Source organism: Ursus americanus, chromosome 7 (genome assembly GCF_024610735.1).
Source record: "Ursus americanus isolate L20-20 chromosome 7, mUrsAme1.1.p, whole genome shotgun sequence".
Classification (NCBI taxonomy): Eukaryota; Metazoa; Chordata; class Mammalia; order Carnivora; family Ursidae; genus Ursus; species Ursus americanus.
In genome coordinates this window covers 41,707,618-41,724,019 of record NC_142133.1, presented here as the reverse complement: position 1 = coordinate 41,724,019, position 16,402 = coordinate 41,707,618, and positions in this window count along the sequence as shown.

The window sequence follows — 16,402 nt, the reverse complement described above, 5'->3', positions numbered from 1 at the left end:
ATATTCTTGAAGAAATAAATAAGGTGACACAGGAAAGACTTCTTCAAATATTTAAGGTGTCCTGCAGGAAAGGAAAAGAAGAGTTGTAAGGGACCCCAGAATCCAGATCAAGGATGAGAGAGTGAAAGTTTCAAAGTAACATTTCTGCCCAATAAAATGAAGAAAGCATATCAATAAAAGCTACCAAAAATTAGAATGAATTTAGTGATTCCTTAGGAAGATTATAAACAAACAGTACTATATTTGGGTGTGAATGAAGAAACAGGGAAGTGACACTAGGTAATTTCTAGAATTTCTTCATCTCTTTTTCTGTGATTTGACGAAATGACATAAGATTCAAAAAATAGGGTAGAAAATTTTACCAAGACTAAGCAGTTTTGTATATCTTACATAAATAATTTTCAAACTGTGGGTTGTAATCTATTAGTAGGCATGAAGCCTACTTCAGTTTAGTGGTTCAGAACAATATTGTCAAATTAATTAAATAGAATAGATCAAACAGAGGAAGTTTTACCTAACAAGAGTATGCATTGCTTGGAACACTTTTGTTTGTTTGCTTGCTTGCTTTTAGTGTGTCTATGTACTCTGTCATGACATAATGTTGTTTCGTTTTCTTTTTTTACCCACTCTGGACCATGTTCTAAAACTTTTGAAAAGACTGTCTTAGACCATGTCTCTACATCTAGTTTGCACAATTTTGATTTAATTAGATAATGGAATAGTGGAAATATTCTTATGAACAACTGTTAAATTGCCTGACTTTTTGGTCAATGAATTCATTTTAATTATTTGATTTATAATTAGCATCATTTCATATCATTGGTCTTTTCCCATAGTGTTTCTCCCTTGGCAGCTAACTGCAATATCTTTGTTTGAGATTTCATCGAGACTCTTTGAGATAGAGGAGTATTTGGAGACTAATATTTCAAGCTCGTATAGTTAAAACCCTCAGTGTTCATTTAATTTTGAGATTTAATACAGAACTAAGTTAAGAGAAGCTGGTGGGAAGATGAGCTGTAGAGCCGAGCATCCCTGGGTTCAAACATTGGCATTTATCATATTTTATTTAACCTTGGGCTGATTGCTTCACTTTTCTGATCCTTGCCTTTCTATACATATATAATGAAGAAAAAAAATAAGAGTTATTTTTATGCCACTTTCCTTCCTTAAATTTACCTTCATAAGTGGCATTTGGGTCACAGAGAACACTGGAGCCATTGTACTTTCAGATGGAGTTTTCATTTAAAACAAAAGAAAGGAAAAAAATGGAGTCAAAATTTCTTCCTTCTGCTTAATATGTAATGTTATGCCATCTCTTACTGGGATGGGAAAATATGGAAATCCTCTTCCTCACCTGCGCATTTCAAGGCAGAAGGCCAAGTGGAAAGGGAACAAACAAGAAAGATTTTTTTCATAGGAAAAAAAAACATGATTAGGTTAAAAGGACACTTGCCAAGAGTTTTACCACCTCACACCAAGATATAACCCAGCTGGGAATTTGGGACGGAAGGATCATCTAAGAATTAAGAGTATTATTTTTGTCATGTATACTCAGGTACCCTAAATTTAGTTTCAGATGGCAACAAGCAGCAGAGATGTGGAACTTTAGTTCTCTGTGTCTCGATAAATGCCTTAAGGACAATCCCTTAAGCTTTCAAGAAAGGCTCCCAAAGCAAATACTATTTTGTATTGACCTTTTTTTTTTCCATCTTGGTCACGAGATTATCCCTAAAGTAGTTGACATTACAGACTTTAGATGTTGGGCTAAATACTACAATTTGTGTATAAGGGAGCAGCTCAAATCAGACATATGTATATGTGTATATATGAGAGCGTGACTGTATTTAATAGTCTGCTGGAGCCAATTCATCCTGGCTCATAAGAACCAATTTTTATTAATTTTCAGGAATTTTCAAACTGATTGTTAAAAATTAAATTGCATAGATGTGCATTTTAATTATTTCTAAAGGGGCAAATCATTAAAAAACTCAAACTTAGAACTTACTATTATCTTGGGGCGGCTGGGTGACTCAGTCATTAAGTGTCTGCCTTTGGCTCAGGGCGTGATCCCAGCATTATGGGATCGAGCCCCACATCAGGCTCCTCCACTGGGAGCCTGCTTCTTCCTCTCCCACTCCCCCTGCTTGTGTTCCCTCTCTCACTGGCTGTCTCTCTCTCTGTCAAATAAATAAATGAAATCTTTAAAAAAAAATGAACTTACTATTATCTATACTCTTGAGGATATATATTCTATGGTTTCAGTATGTTACAAATAAAATACAATAGTAAGCTACTGCACATTTTCCCCCCAGTGTTCAGTGATACACTCTTAGTCTAGAATCAACATTGTTGGGAATATTTACAGCACAGAAAATTGCAAACACTACAAATCAGGACTTTTTTGTTTGTTTAAGAATCTGTTGTTATGTAATTGCCATCATATGAATGGATTTTGTCAATAGATTTCAAAAGCATTGGTGGCCCACATTTGTCTAGGAAGCTGCAAATTAGGAATTTCTAACTATTTCAATTTCATTATTATGCTACCCTACCCATTCTCTGCTAGATCAGGGGACTTTAGCCCCATTAGAGGGTAGATCAGAAGATTCGTGTTCTAGGATGGCTAAAGGTCCCCCAGTATATGCATCCATTCCATTCCACTGTCTTGAGAACCACTGAAAGAAATGTTATACTTTTACATAAGACAAAAATAACCCAACAGACAAGAGACATCATGAATAATTCTTGAGGCAATTAATATAAAACATTTTTTATTTTGAGGCAATTAGAAGAAAAATATTTTTGCCACATATAGTAATCTATAAACTGTCTTCCTTTCCATTTTACTATTTTTTTCTTTTCAGAATAAACTTGTTTTTCTCAAGTTGAATAATTTACTCCTGCAGGATTTCATCTGAGACTCAAATCAACATGTTGTGGGAGGGAGATTTCCATAAGATTGCCCCTGGATCATTGTTGATTTATGAAAATGCCTTTCCTTTCACTCCTCCACTCTTCACTACAAACTTTCACTACAAACAATAACTTTGTCTTAATGCTGAATTTTAATGAAAAGACCAACGTATAATGAAATTTAAAAAAAATCATGAATCAACAAGGAATTCTGTTGACAGCTTCATAACCAAGTACAGAACACATTGATTTTTATGGCAAACTACTACTGCATTAAAATGGGAGTTCATATATAGGGGTTTCCTGTCTATTGAGATAGCACAAAAACTGTGTATTACAGAGATAGAGTAAAAAGTTATGTTTTTCTTCTTCTTTTCTTTTTTTCTTTTATTTTCTTTCCCCTCCTCCTCCTCCTCCTCCTCCTTCTTCTTCTTTCCAAACTAAAGCGTCAAGAAAGAGAATGACTGTTAGAGCTGTGGAAGTAAGAGCCTATGGCAAACTGCCTGCTTGTATCTTCTGTGGGTACAGCTCTTAATGCAGTTCATTCTGCTATAATTTCTGGGGGAAAAATACATATATAAAATCTTGAGGTAAAAGAGATTTGAGAATCCATCTTGTTCAACTGCTGTATGCTGGTAGACATTCTTTTTTTCTAGTAAGATGTATAGTCTGTTCTCTCTTTGGAGGTGCTATCATGACATTTCTGCTGTAAAAAAAAAAAAAAAAAGTACTTCGTAAATGTAGCCAGTGTAAATCTCTTTCATGTTCATTGAAAACTTCTCCATGGAAATTGAGAATAAGTGGTAACCACTGCCTAATAAACTCTCTACTTGTGGGGGAAACTAATCAATTCACACTGGAGTTTCCTTTCTCTAGCCCCGCAAAAAACCAGTGAAGTTAAACTTATGTCAACTGGTCCCATTTCAGCTTTTATCATTTTTCTTGACACTTCCAAATCTACATACCAATTTTTTTTTTAAATCTAGGAGGTAAAATTTATACTTTCTCCTTATTTAGTTCAATACAGGTTTTTTTTTTTTTCTTATTAGAAAGTTAAGACAGGTACATAGATATTTCTGACCCTCAGGTTATTTTCTTTTAAATCCTTCAGTTAAGTATCTGACTCTACTTTTGACAAAGTCAAGTCAACAATAAGCCATATTAATATAAAATTAACTTGCAAAATATCTGGATATGGACATTCTACACTTGCCTTTCCATTTGATGTTATTCGATTTTTTAAAAGCATAATCCCACTTTTTTTAATCCAGGAAATTAATTATTTAGCAAGCATATTTTTATTATGAATGATGTACTATGTTAGCATGATAAGTTTACCAAATTCATGCCTATTAACTCCAAAGCATGCTGTATGAAGTGACATTTCACTATGCTTGAAAAGAGGTGGCATCAAATTTCATATGATGTGGTTTTTTTTCTATGTTTCAATAAGGCAGTATTTGTGGAAAACAAATTATGTACAATTAAATATTAAAAATTACAGGCATTAGTGTTTTCTTCTTGCTACAGTTGACCACGAAGTTGTCCTGTTATATATATAAGTAACAAATTAGAGATTCCTTCTAAAGACAGTATACATCAAATTCTTTATAGACTCTGTCTCTATAAAGCCAGATTATTTTGGTCACACTCCTGTGGGATATGTCAATAGGAAAGAATTTAAAATTTCAGTAAGTACACTGAGAAATCAATTTACCACCTAATCTTGTCTCTGTACATTATAGCAATAAAACATGACTCAAAATGTGACAGGTATTCTAGTACTTGCCGTAGAAGTAAGAATTGTTGGTATAATAGTTATTTATGCTTACTAAGAATTAATGTAGTTTGAAACACTCTGGAGGGAATTACAGGTGAACTAGAGGTCTCTGTTTATCAATTATGAGATTCATTGTCTTTATGAACTAATTTTCCCTAAACTTTCTTATTCTTTTCTTCCCCTTAACATTTATGTGCATTTTGTTCCTCCACAATTTCTCTTATGATTATTTATGTGTTTTATGCATTCCTCCATTTTGTAGAATGAGTAATTGAACACTGAATTTTTGTAAGAATCTCAATTTCAAGTTCAGACCAAGATAACATTTCACAATCCCATGACTTATTTTTGAAGTAGGAAGGGAAGGTGGGGTTTTCCCTCCAGTTTTAGCATAATCTATTGTGATTAACTTCTTTTTTACCTCTGAAGTTTGTTTTTTTACTGAGTATGCAGATAATTTGTTTTAGCTTTATTTGTTTTAATTTTAGAGGTATTTTATTTATGTGCTTAGTCTCCATAATAGAAAGAAGGTATATTCTCGGAGGAAAATATGATGTTGTCTTCAGTTAGATACACGATACCCTGAGATGTGGATTCTGTTCAAGTTGCCAAAGGGCTGTTGCCCAGAGAAGGGGAGTAATGGGACCAGTGTAAGGTGGTAAAAAGCTGAGCAAGTATGTAGTTCTCAGGTGGAGACTTGCTTCATCTTGATCCTGCGGGGAAGCTCTGGAACATGACTTTAGGCTGTCAGTTAGTCCTCTTTTTGAGCCAAAAAGGGTTAGTCTTTTGTTACTCACTCACTCATTGTCTCTGTACCATAACTCCTGTTTGCCTGAGGACATTTCTTTGGAATAGGAAGCTAGTGTAAGCCTTTAGTAGTTTACACTAACAAGGTCTGTTACATTACATTGATGGTATCAATGTAAAAGAGGTCAGAATGGGTCACCAAAAGAATCCATTACAGAGATTTACAAGGAAATTAACTAATAGACTTAGATAAATAATAGATAGATAAGCAGATTTATATCAAATAAAAAACTTGATGCCTTTGTGTGTAGATTTATTTTTGCCTAATTAATATATTGATTTAAATTTATTTGAATAAGAGTGCTTGCCAGACTAGGCATGACCAGACATTATTTCCAAAATCCATATAGTCCTATAAGCATTCACTTCACAAATTTTTATTATCTCCTTGGATCCTGAAGGCACTTGAATTTGGCAAACATACTATATCTGTATAGGAAGGACTTAATTGTGATAATCAAGTAAGAGTTAGGCTAGGATACTTGTCTCAAAATGGATAAATGCCCGAAGTTACCCCTTGATACCACCACTTTTCAAATCTCCAGTTCCACTTCATAAAATCAGAAGTAATCAGAGTTGTGAAGTTCTTAAAACTTCCTAATAAAATAAAATATGAATAGTGCTTAGCACATAATCAGTGGGTATATATCTTTAGATATTATTGTTTTTGTTAGTTTTGCTAATATTGTTACTATCATCCAGGCAACCTAAAAGGAAACTAAAGCACAGAAAGAAGTGATTTGCCCAAGATTGTTCAGCTAGTGCGAAGAGAATCAGGACTTGATTAACAAGTTTGGGATCAACAAGTCCAACTGGATCAATAAGTTAGACTCGATCACAAAAATCTATTTCCTCTTCTACAATTTCTCCCTTGGGTCCTTACAATCAATACTTTTCTATTTTACATCAGGGAGTTTCCCAAGACCTGACCTGAAAGCTATACCCACCTTCATTACTGTCTTCTGCTTTGAACATAAGCCATGAGCCTAATTGTTTCCTTGTGGCTCTTGATGTCCGTCCTGCCATGGAACTGCTCCTGCTATTGGCCATCTTCCTATTGACCTACTGTTAGAAATGCCTTTTTCTCCCCCTTAATTTCTATTAATAAAGCCTCTGCTCAGTGTCCCTAATTCCAGAGCAAGATGACTCCATCTGAGGAAATGACATGCTGTGGAGATTTTGTTTTTTCTTTTTAGTACTAACAGTTCAGATTTATGACCTTTTCTGACAGAAACAGTATTAAGACCCATTCGGGACTGAAGAACTAGTGGCCTGAATTTAGAGACAAAAGGCCTGGATTTTTCTACTTTACCTTTATTCAAATCTGGTTATTTCTTTGAATTCATACATTAGTCTCCTTTATGCCAAGCTTAGATCTGAATTGAGACAACATCATCATGTACTCTCTTCCAATTTCCTGAGCTTCTATTCTCTATTTCTTCATTTTCTCAGCCTGTCAATCAGTATATTATCCTCAATGATCATTGCGAAAATTCTTTTTCTAATCAATAATGTTTATTGCCTTCATTAGAGTAAAAAATACATGCACAGAGGATTATCATGAAAAATAGTAGTTCCATGATCCAAGTTCTGCCACGTCAGTCCTGCTCTACAGAGACATACATTCACAAATATTTGTAATTTTATTGCTACCTGTGTCTCTAAATAATAGTTTATACTGACATTTGTTAAAGTGCCATCTTTATTCATTATATATGATTTATATAATGTGAGGATTTGTATAATTTACTCTATCAAATGTCAAATGCCCTCCTTTGTGCCTCAGAGCCTCCCTCCTGGGGACTTCTATGGTCCCTAGAGCAACTGTAACCAAAGAACTCATATTCACTTGTCGCTGGAGACGGATCTGCTATTTATTGATATCCATAACTCTCCTTTTATTTTTACATTTTCACATACAGTGACATGAATGAATCTCAAAAATATCCTGCTAAGTGAATGAACAAAAGACTAAATATTTCATAACTCCATTTATATGACATTTCAGGAAAGGCAAAACAATACAAGGGCCAGAAAATAGATTGACATTTGACACTGTCTGGGAGTGGACAGGTAATTAACTGCAAAAAGACATGGCAGAAATATTGGGGTGAATTAAAATGTGTGTTTTGATTTTTGCAATGGTTATAAAACTGTACACATATGTCAATATTCATTGAATGGTATCATTAAACAAGATTACCTGTATTATATGTTAATTATATTCCAGTTCAAAATAAATGGTGTTTTTAAGTTCTATATTATTTATTGTGTCCACTCAGATACTATAAGGAAGATTTCCAAGTATTTAATACCTTAAACAAAATAGAAGTTTATTTTGTTTCCTATAAAGTCTGAGTTGGTATAATGCCTCTACTCCAAAAAGGCAGCAAAGGCAGTCCCATCTGCCACCTTCAACATCTTGTGTTTGTGTAAGACTGCTCTAGCTACTGCAATCATGCTGTATCATGCCTCAGTTCAACCAGTAGCAAAGGAGAAAGGATAAGAAAGAAAACAAAAATTTCTTTTGAGGAACCAATCAGAATTGTATTTGACATTTTCCGTTGACCAGAAGATGAAAATAAACACAGATGATACAAATGAGAAAAACAAAACAAAACAAAACAAAGAAACCCAGGGGGTCTTATTCTTACAAGGGAGGCAGACATCAATACTTGCATTTGGGAGAGACTCAAAGACAGGAAGGGTATGATCAAGCTTTATTGTGAAAAAAAGGAAAGACTCATGTATGATTGGATCTTTTGGCCTAGAGAGGTTGAGGAATGCCAGCTAGCATTGATTATGTTATGTGATTGGTTTGGAGTACATATTTGGTTTTGTGTGGTTGGTCCTGAGCTGCATGCTGGGGAAGCAAGGTAGATAACCCAGCAATTGTTCACTGAGTCCTGACTAGTCTGGGCCAATGCCACAGACTTTGTGATTTGGCTTCCCAATATGATCGCTGCAGATTTTGTGAGTCAGAGTATCCATTGCCATGTTGATCTGGTATTGTCTGTTTGTAATTGTCTCTCAATAAATTGGTCACACAGCAACACTGATAAAAAGAGATGTTAGAAAATACAGGTTTTTCCCTCGGTGGCTATTACCCAGCTGAATTTCTGTTTCTGTGTAAAATGAGAACTCGCACAGCCAGCACATCTGGATAGTGAAGTATTTTTGCACATATTTGTTCCCTTGCATAGAACACATTCAACCCTACCCTATAAAGTAGATAATTTCGAAGTACCAAAAACTTATTACTTACAATCCAAAGTCTTGGATCTCTGACTTATATGCAGTTTTCAGGCCCATATGTGATTCCCTTTTGTTGGAAATGTGTATAAGTTAAAAGCATACCCAACATACAGTGGGTAAGTAGGAATAGAATATTTGTAATTCAAATTCCCAGTAAGAGAATGAGAAACACATATGTCTCACCATTGAATGAAATGATCAATTCCTATAATGGACAAATTGTTAAGACCTCCCCTACTCCAGAAGGAAAATAAGTTTCTTGCTTAGCCCATCTGGCTACCACTGATTATGCTCTCTGAGCAGTAAGTCCTCAACCATCTTCTTCTGTGGTTTCTAACTTAACTTAATGTGAGATTGTAATTTGTCCTTTATCTTCTCTGGCTTCTCTGAAGTGGGCATAAAAGAGTATGACCCACCTGGGGCCAGTTATCTTAACTTATTTTCTAGGAGTCTGTTTTGGGGTCCCCTTTGAGGTTGTTTTAGGGGTCAAACAATCACGAGCTTTCTTCAGCAAAACTAGTGGTATTTTTGATAATATAATTTCTTCAAAACTTTACTAGTTTCCTGTCTTTTGGAATCTGGGAAATTCTGGGGCAATGATATTTAGAAATAATTCAGGGTCTAAAATCTCTGGTCTTTCATTTACTAGACTTTTGCTCTGCCTGTTGAGAGTCACTCTCAACTTAATCACATATAACTTGGGGCCATCTCAAACAATAGGTTTGAGTGGAAAGAAAAAGATCTTTATTTCAGGTATGCTGCTTGGCTGGCTCCCATTACCTGGGAGAAAACAATTACTGGAAGATGCTTCAGAACAGCTTAAGGGCACAATCTTATTTCTTGAGAACCATCTCTTGTATTAGCTTCAGTTGGGGCTAAGTTTTTTCCTATCCTTATAGACTTTGGTCATATTGGAATTTAAGTTATAGACAAAAAAGCATCCTTGCCAAAGTTCATTGCATAATATCTTGCATAATGCCTAGATTTAGATAAAATCCATCCCTGTTGTATGGGATTTTTGTAAAAGCAGGAAAAAAAAGCAGCCACATGCATAAACATTCTTAATTTTTACCAGTCATTTCTCCCTAGAATTATAGTCTCTATTGGCACATGGTTTACCTTAGTAGGTTTTACAGGCTCCTCAGCAATCACTTTCCAGACTGTGTGCTTGATGCCCGGTATTCAGCTGCTAAGCTATACTACATATCTTAGGTTTTGCTATGTCAGCATTCCATTTCTAGGTACTAAATTCTATATTGGTTAGGATATCATTTCACTGGTAATGCAAGGAGTCAAAATTAGCAATGATATAAATAAATTAGACACTTATATCATTTTTATATAAACGTTGAAGTTTTTATATTGGATTTCCATGTTAGAATTCAACATGATCCTAGGTTCCCTCTAACTTGTTACTTTTCTATGCTCAACACATGGCTTTCTTTTCATGGACTGTAATAACCACTCCAGTCTTTGCCACCATTACAACGAGTTAGAAAGAGGAAAAGAAAGTGCTGGTCATTACACATCAAATTAAAGGCACAACCAGAAATTGTCTATTGGCTAGATCTTGCTTATATGTCCACACTTGGACGAAAGGTAATCTAGAAGATACAACCTTTCTTCTGTCAGAAAAATTTACTGCGCATAATCCAGAACTGTACAAAGATGTTCATCAGGGAAAAATAAAATGATACTAGATGGAAACCAAGATGTACATGAAAGAATTGAGAACACTAGAAATGACAAATATGTGCACAATAATAATTTTAGTAATATTAATAATAATAATAGTATATAATTTCTTCAAAGGCTAACTGAGTGTTGAAAACAACAAAACAACAAAAATATATTGTGAGATACAATATGCTTATGGAAATAAAATCTATGACAATAATATCTCAGAGTATGGAAATGGGCTAAAATAAGTATATTTTTGTAAGGCCCTTACATTATGTGTGGAATGATATGATATTATTTTATTGTATGTAGTAATAAATTATGTATATAAAAACCTAAGAACCACCAAAAAATAGTGGAATATGTAAAAAGGCAAAATGAGATAAAATAGATAACATAATCACCTACTACAGGAATAATCAACTAATACAAAAGCTGGAAAATAAAGAAACATTGGATAACTTTCCCATTTATATGAATTTTTGACTAAGGAAAGGCTGCAGTTAGTTTCAGAAGAGGTATCTAAATCTCATAGAAACTCATTGTTGAAATCACCTGAATTACTTACAGTGTATGTAAGTCAGGAAGACCATCACAGATGAAAAGTGAAGAGGGAAATTTCTTAAAGAAGAGAGCAGTAGAAGACTACTGTTTCTTACCTATGAACTTGGGCTAAATATTGGTCTAATCTGTGACATGCACATGCCCAAAGAAAACTCCAAGCAGCACAGTTGAGTCTATAAGAACTGAAGAAAGATTTTTGATGCTACCTACCAGAAAAGACATATATATTTTATTTCAAGTCTAGGCATAGTTATATGGCCATTAAAACAAGTAACCCCACAAACAAAAACAAGACACATTAAAAGAGCACAACAGAATCCAGATTCTTCACGATGAATCATTCACAATGTCCAAGGTACAATCTAAAGTTATTAGATGTATGGGGGGGTAAGAAAAATAGAAAAGAAAGGGCAATTATTTATTTATCTATTTATTTATTTTTTTATCTATTTATTATTTATTTGAGAGAGAGAGAGTGAGGGAGAGCAGTGGGAAGGAGCAGAGGAAGAAAGAGAATCTCAGGTGGACTCCACACTGAGTGCAGAGCCCCACACAAGGCTTGATCCTACAACCTTGAGATCATGACCAGAGCAGAAACCAGAGTCAGACGCTTAACTGACTGAGCCCCCAAGTCCCCAGGACAGTCAATTTTGATAGACCTTGAAATGAATTAAATTTTAGATTAACAGAAATAATTATGACAGAAGACATAACATGATTATAATAAATGAACAAATGGAATATCTCAGTAGAAAATAGAATATTTTAGAAGAATCAAGAGGAAATTCTACACAGAAATTAAAACTCCTGAAAGTAAAAGCAAATACTAGGTGAACCCAGTAGTGGATTAGAGATGACAGGGAGATAAAAGTCAACAAACTTAGATCTATAATTATAGAAATTATCTAACCTGAAAGGCATGGAACAGATTAAGGACAAATATAACACAAACTTTGGTACCTGTGGAACAGTATCAAAAGGTCTACTACAATGTAATTAAAGCCCTAGAGGGATAAGAGAGACATTTTAGGGTTGATAAGGTATTTGAAGAATTAATGATCAAAAATTTTCAAATGTGCTGAAAGACATAAATTTCCACATTCTATTCATACTGAAAAAAGCAACAGCATTATAGATTACTACTGACTTCATTAGACTTAGAAACAGTATAGACCATAAAAGAGTGGAAAGTAAATAGCAGGATGGTACGCATAATCCCAAACATATAAAAAATCACAACAAATATAAATGGACCAAACATTCCAAATAAGGTGAGACATTATCAGACTATAAAAAAGCAATACTCAATTATATACCATTCACAAGAGGTGAACTTTAAATATTGTTAAAAGTAAAATGATGGGACCACTTATGGAAAGTGAATGTCTAAATTAATACTGAGCAAAATAGAATTTAAGACAATGAGTATTACCAAATATAAAATGTTATGCTCCATTTAGTAAATTCATTAAAAAGGAATAACAAGGCCAATGTCGATGAAACTAATAATTATATTCAAAATATATGATGCAGAAACTGACAAATTCACAAACATATTTAGAGGTTTTAACATCCATTTCTCAGACATAACAGATTTAAACATTATATGCCAATATAACCTAGCAGATATTTATAAAACACTATACTCAGAAAGGATGACATAAACATTTTTAAAGCATACATAGATTATTCAATAATATGGACCAGATGGAGTGATAAAAACATATCAATAAATTTCAAAGATTTGAAATTATACAAAGTATGGTCTCTGATTACCAAAGGAATTTAAATTGAAATCAGTAAGTCAGAGAAAGACAAATACATGATTTCACTCATATATGGAATTTTAGAAACAAAACAAACAAGCATAGGAAAAAAAAGAGAGAGAGGCAAACTAAGAAAGAGACTCTTAACTATAGAGAACAAACTGATGGTTACCAGAGAGGTGGGTGAGTGAAATACATGATGGGCATTAAGGAGGGCATGTGTTGTGATGAGCAATGGGTATTGTATGGAAGTGTTGAATCACTAAATTGTACACCTGAAGCTAATATTGCATTGTATGTTAACTAAAAAATAAATAAAAATGAATTTAAAAAATCAAAATCAGTAAAAAAATCTGTAAAAATTCTAAACAGTTTGGAAATTAAGCAACTCACTTTTAAACAACTCATTTATCAATGAAAATCACAAGGACATTTAGAAAATATTTCAAATTGAACGAGATTTTAAAATGTCATATTAAAATATGCATGGTACATATTCCTTCTATGTACTTATCACCATTTAACATATAATCAATTTATTGTGTTTATTTTTGAATATAGGTATTTTTTTTTTCTCTCTTGTTCACTGCAGAAGCTAGGACATTGGCTGATGCAGAACTCGTACTTAACAGGTATTTCCTGAATGAATGAAAGAATACTGAGACCCAGGTTTATTATGTCACATGCTCAATTTCACAGATTTAATTGGTAGGATTTTATTTCCTTTATATCATTGTTCAAATGAATGAGCATTAGTAACTAGCATTTATTGTCTACCTTGATCAGGAACTGCTCTAAACTCTTTGTATGCATATTTCAGTTTTTTGTTGAAAATAACTTGATGTGAGAGGTACTGTTATTATTATCTTTGTTTCAAAGGCAAGGACACTAATAGAGTTTATAAATTGCCCAAGGTAAAGAAACCAAGAATTATGGAACCAGGAACCCATCACAGGTCATTTGATTTCAGAGTTCATGTATTTTCCTGTGTTATTCATCTATTATTGTGTAACAAATTAAACTAAAACTTAGCAGCTTATTATTTTACAGTTTCTCTGAGTCGGGAATCCAGACACCACATAGAGATGCCTGTGATTCAGGCAGCCTCTCATGAGGCTACAATCAAGGTCTTGGCCAGTATTGTGATTATCTCAGGGCCTCAGTGGGGAGGATCGACTTCCAAAGTCATTCAGTTGGCTGTTGGCTACTTTCAGACTGTCACTGGCTTTTGGCCGGAAACACCAACACCTTGGCACATAAGCCTCACAATAGGGCTATTTATAGCATGCTATCCTGTTTCTCTCAGAATAAGGGGCTCCAAGAGGAAGAGTGGGACAGAGTCTATTGGAAGGAGCCACAAACCTTTTCTAATTAATGTCCGAGTGACATCACTTTTGCTATATTCTCTTCATTAGAAGTGAGTCACTTGGTCTAGTCCATTCTAGTCCAGGAGAGGCCCTCACAAGGGCATGAATTCTAAGATGTGAGGCTTATTTGGGGACCACTTAGAGGCTATTTATCTCAATTACCATTCTGGGTGGATAGATGTATTATTGAATCAATGAGTGAGTGAATGAACAAACAAATAAAAAAATATGTTGCAAAACCAATGGAACAAGTCACATATATCAAGAATACATTCCTAAAATAATGTTTAAAATTTACTTATGAGTACATATGGAGCTTGAGTCCTAAATTCCTCATGGGAGTTGCAAGGGTGTGTTTTCTGTTGGCCTGTAGATAAAACAAAGCTCATTACATTATTGATCACTTAGCTCTTAAGGCCTATGGAAATCTAGATGTCTCCTTGTGAATACATTTTAGGTGACTGAGAGTCAACCAACTGAAAGTAGTTCATGTATGGGATTCTCATAGCAACAGATTTTGAGTGTTTTGTTTTGTTTAGTTTTGTTTTGTTTTGTTTTTAGAGATGGGGGAGAGAGAGAATCTTAAGTAGGCTCCACTCCCAGCTTGCAGCCCAACATAGGGCTCGATCCCACAACCTCGAAATCATGACCTGAGCTGAAATCAAGAGTTGGCTGCTTAACTGACTGAGGCACCCAGGTGCCCCTAAGAGCTCTTTATCTTAAATGTTTTATTGGTCCTAAATTATTTGCCATTAATTTAATCAAATAACCTCTTGTTTTCAAATGATGAAGCAGTATTTTTTTTTGCAACTATGTTTATGTTAATTACAAGGTAGATGCAGCAATGAAAACCTACTGTAAAGAGATTTAATCTCAGTGGGAGGAATATTTTCACTGTTACTCCCAGGCAATTATCTCCACCCTTACCTTTATATCCAGGCTTCAAGGAGTTCCTTAGCTACCTAATGATTAGGTATTTTTTGAACAAAAAAATTTTCCCATTAGTTATTTGAATGACTCAAATTCAATTGTCATCATCATTAAAATTTATCTTAATAAATACCTATTTCTAAAATTTAATTATATTGCTTGTATGGAGGAAAGAATGGAAGAAGTCTGCAGTATATACATGCAGTGGACTGAATGTTTATGTCCCTTGCAAATTCATATTTGAAACCTAATCCTCATTGTGATGGTGAGGACTTTAGTAGGTGATTAGGTCATGAGAGTGGGGCCCCCATGAATGGGATTAGTGCCCTTATAAAAGAGACTGTGGAGAGCTCCCTTATTCCTTCTGCCATGTGAGGACAGAGAAAGAACACAGCTGTCTGTGAACCAGGAAGAGGGCTCTTACTAGATACTAAATCTGTCAGCTCCTTGATCTTTGTCTTTCTGGCCTCCAACACTGTGAGAAATAAATTTCTGTTGTTTATAACCCACACAGTGTGTAGTAATCTGTTATAGCAGCCTGAATGGACAAAGACAATGTGTCATTAAATAAAAACTTGCAAAAATATGATTTATCCTCACCCATCTGAAGAGTAATTAGCATAAGTCAAGGCCTGCAGGACCAGAATGAAGGGAAAAACACAGATTATACTGTAATTCATCTTTCTGAGACCACAGAAAAGACTAATTAGAAGTATGTAGAAAACAAAGCAGTGTTAGCCTGAGAGGTAAGAATTGACTATAAAATATATAAAAATTAGCTCACTTTTACACAGATGGATTGTTGGCATATGAAGACAACCATGGTGAAAGTTTCGTACATATAATGGAAAGACTAAGCTACAAGGCTCATAACAAGCCCCAGGGAAAGAATTTTGAAGATACCAAAATTTCAGGTTGACTGAAATATGTTTTTTCCTAGAGTCCCTGGTGATGCTTATATATAAAAGAAAATTTGATTCTCCTCAAACACCGCTTTTAAAATATTAAATGCTATAAGACAGTGGAGTTTTACAGAGAAAGATACATTTGATCATAAGAATAAAGTATTTGATAGTTGTTATATTGTGATTCAAGTGTAAAGGTTTTAAAAAATTTTCTCAGACATGCCAAGTCACAGAAAAAATATGATCTCTTTCTGAATTATAAAATAAAACTATAATAAATATGTACAAACAATGACAAAGAAAGATACATTCCACTTGGAGATAGATCATAATGAATAACTCATTAAAGGGGAAAGTCACAACACTGAAGCTTTTTAATAACAAATTATTAAGTTTGATCTTACACTGAGAGAGCTTTGAGTAGAAATGCAAAAC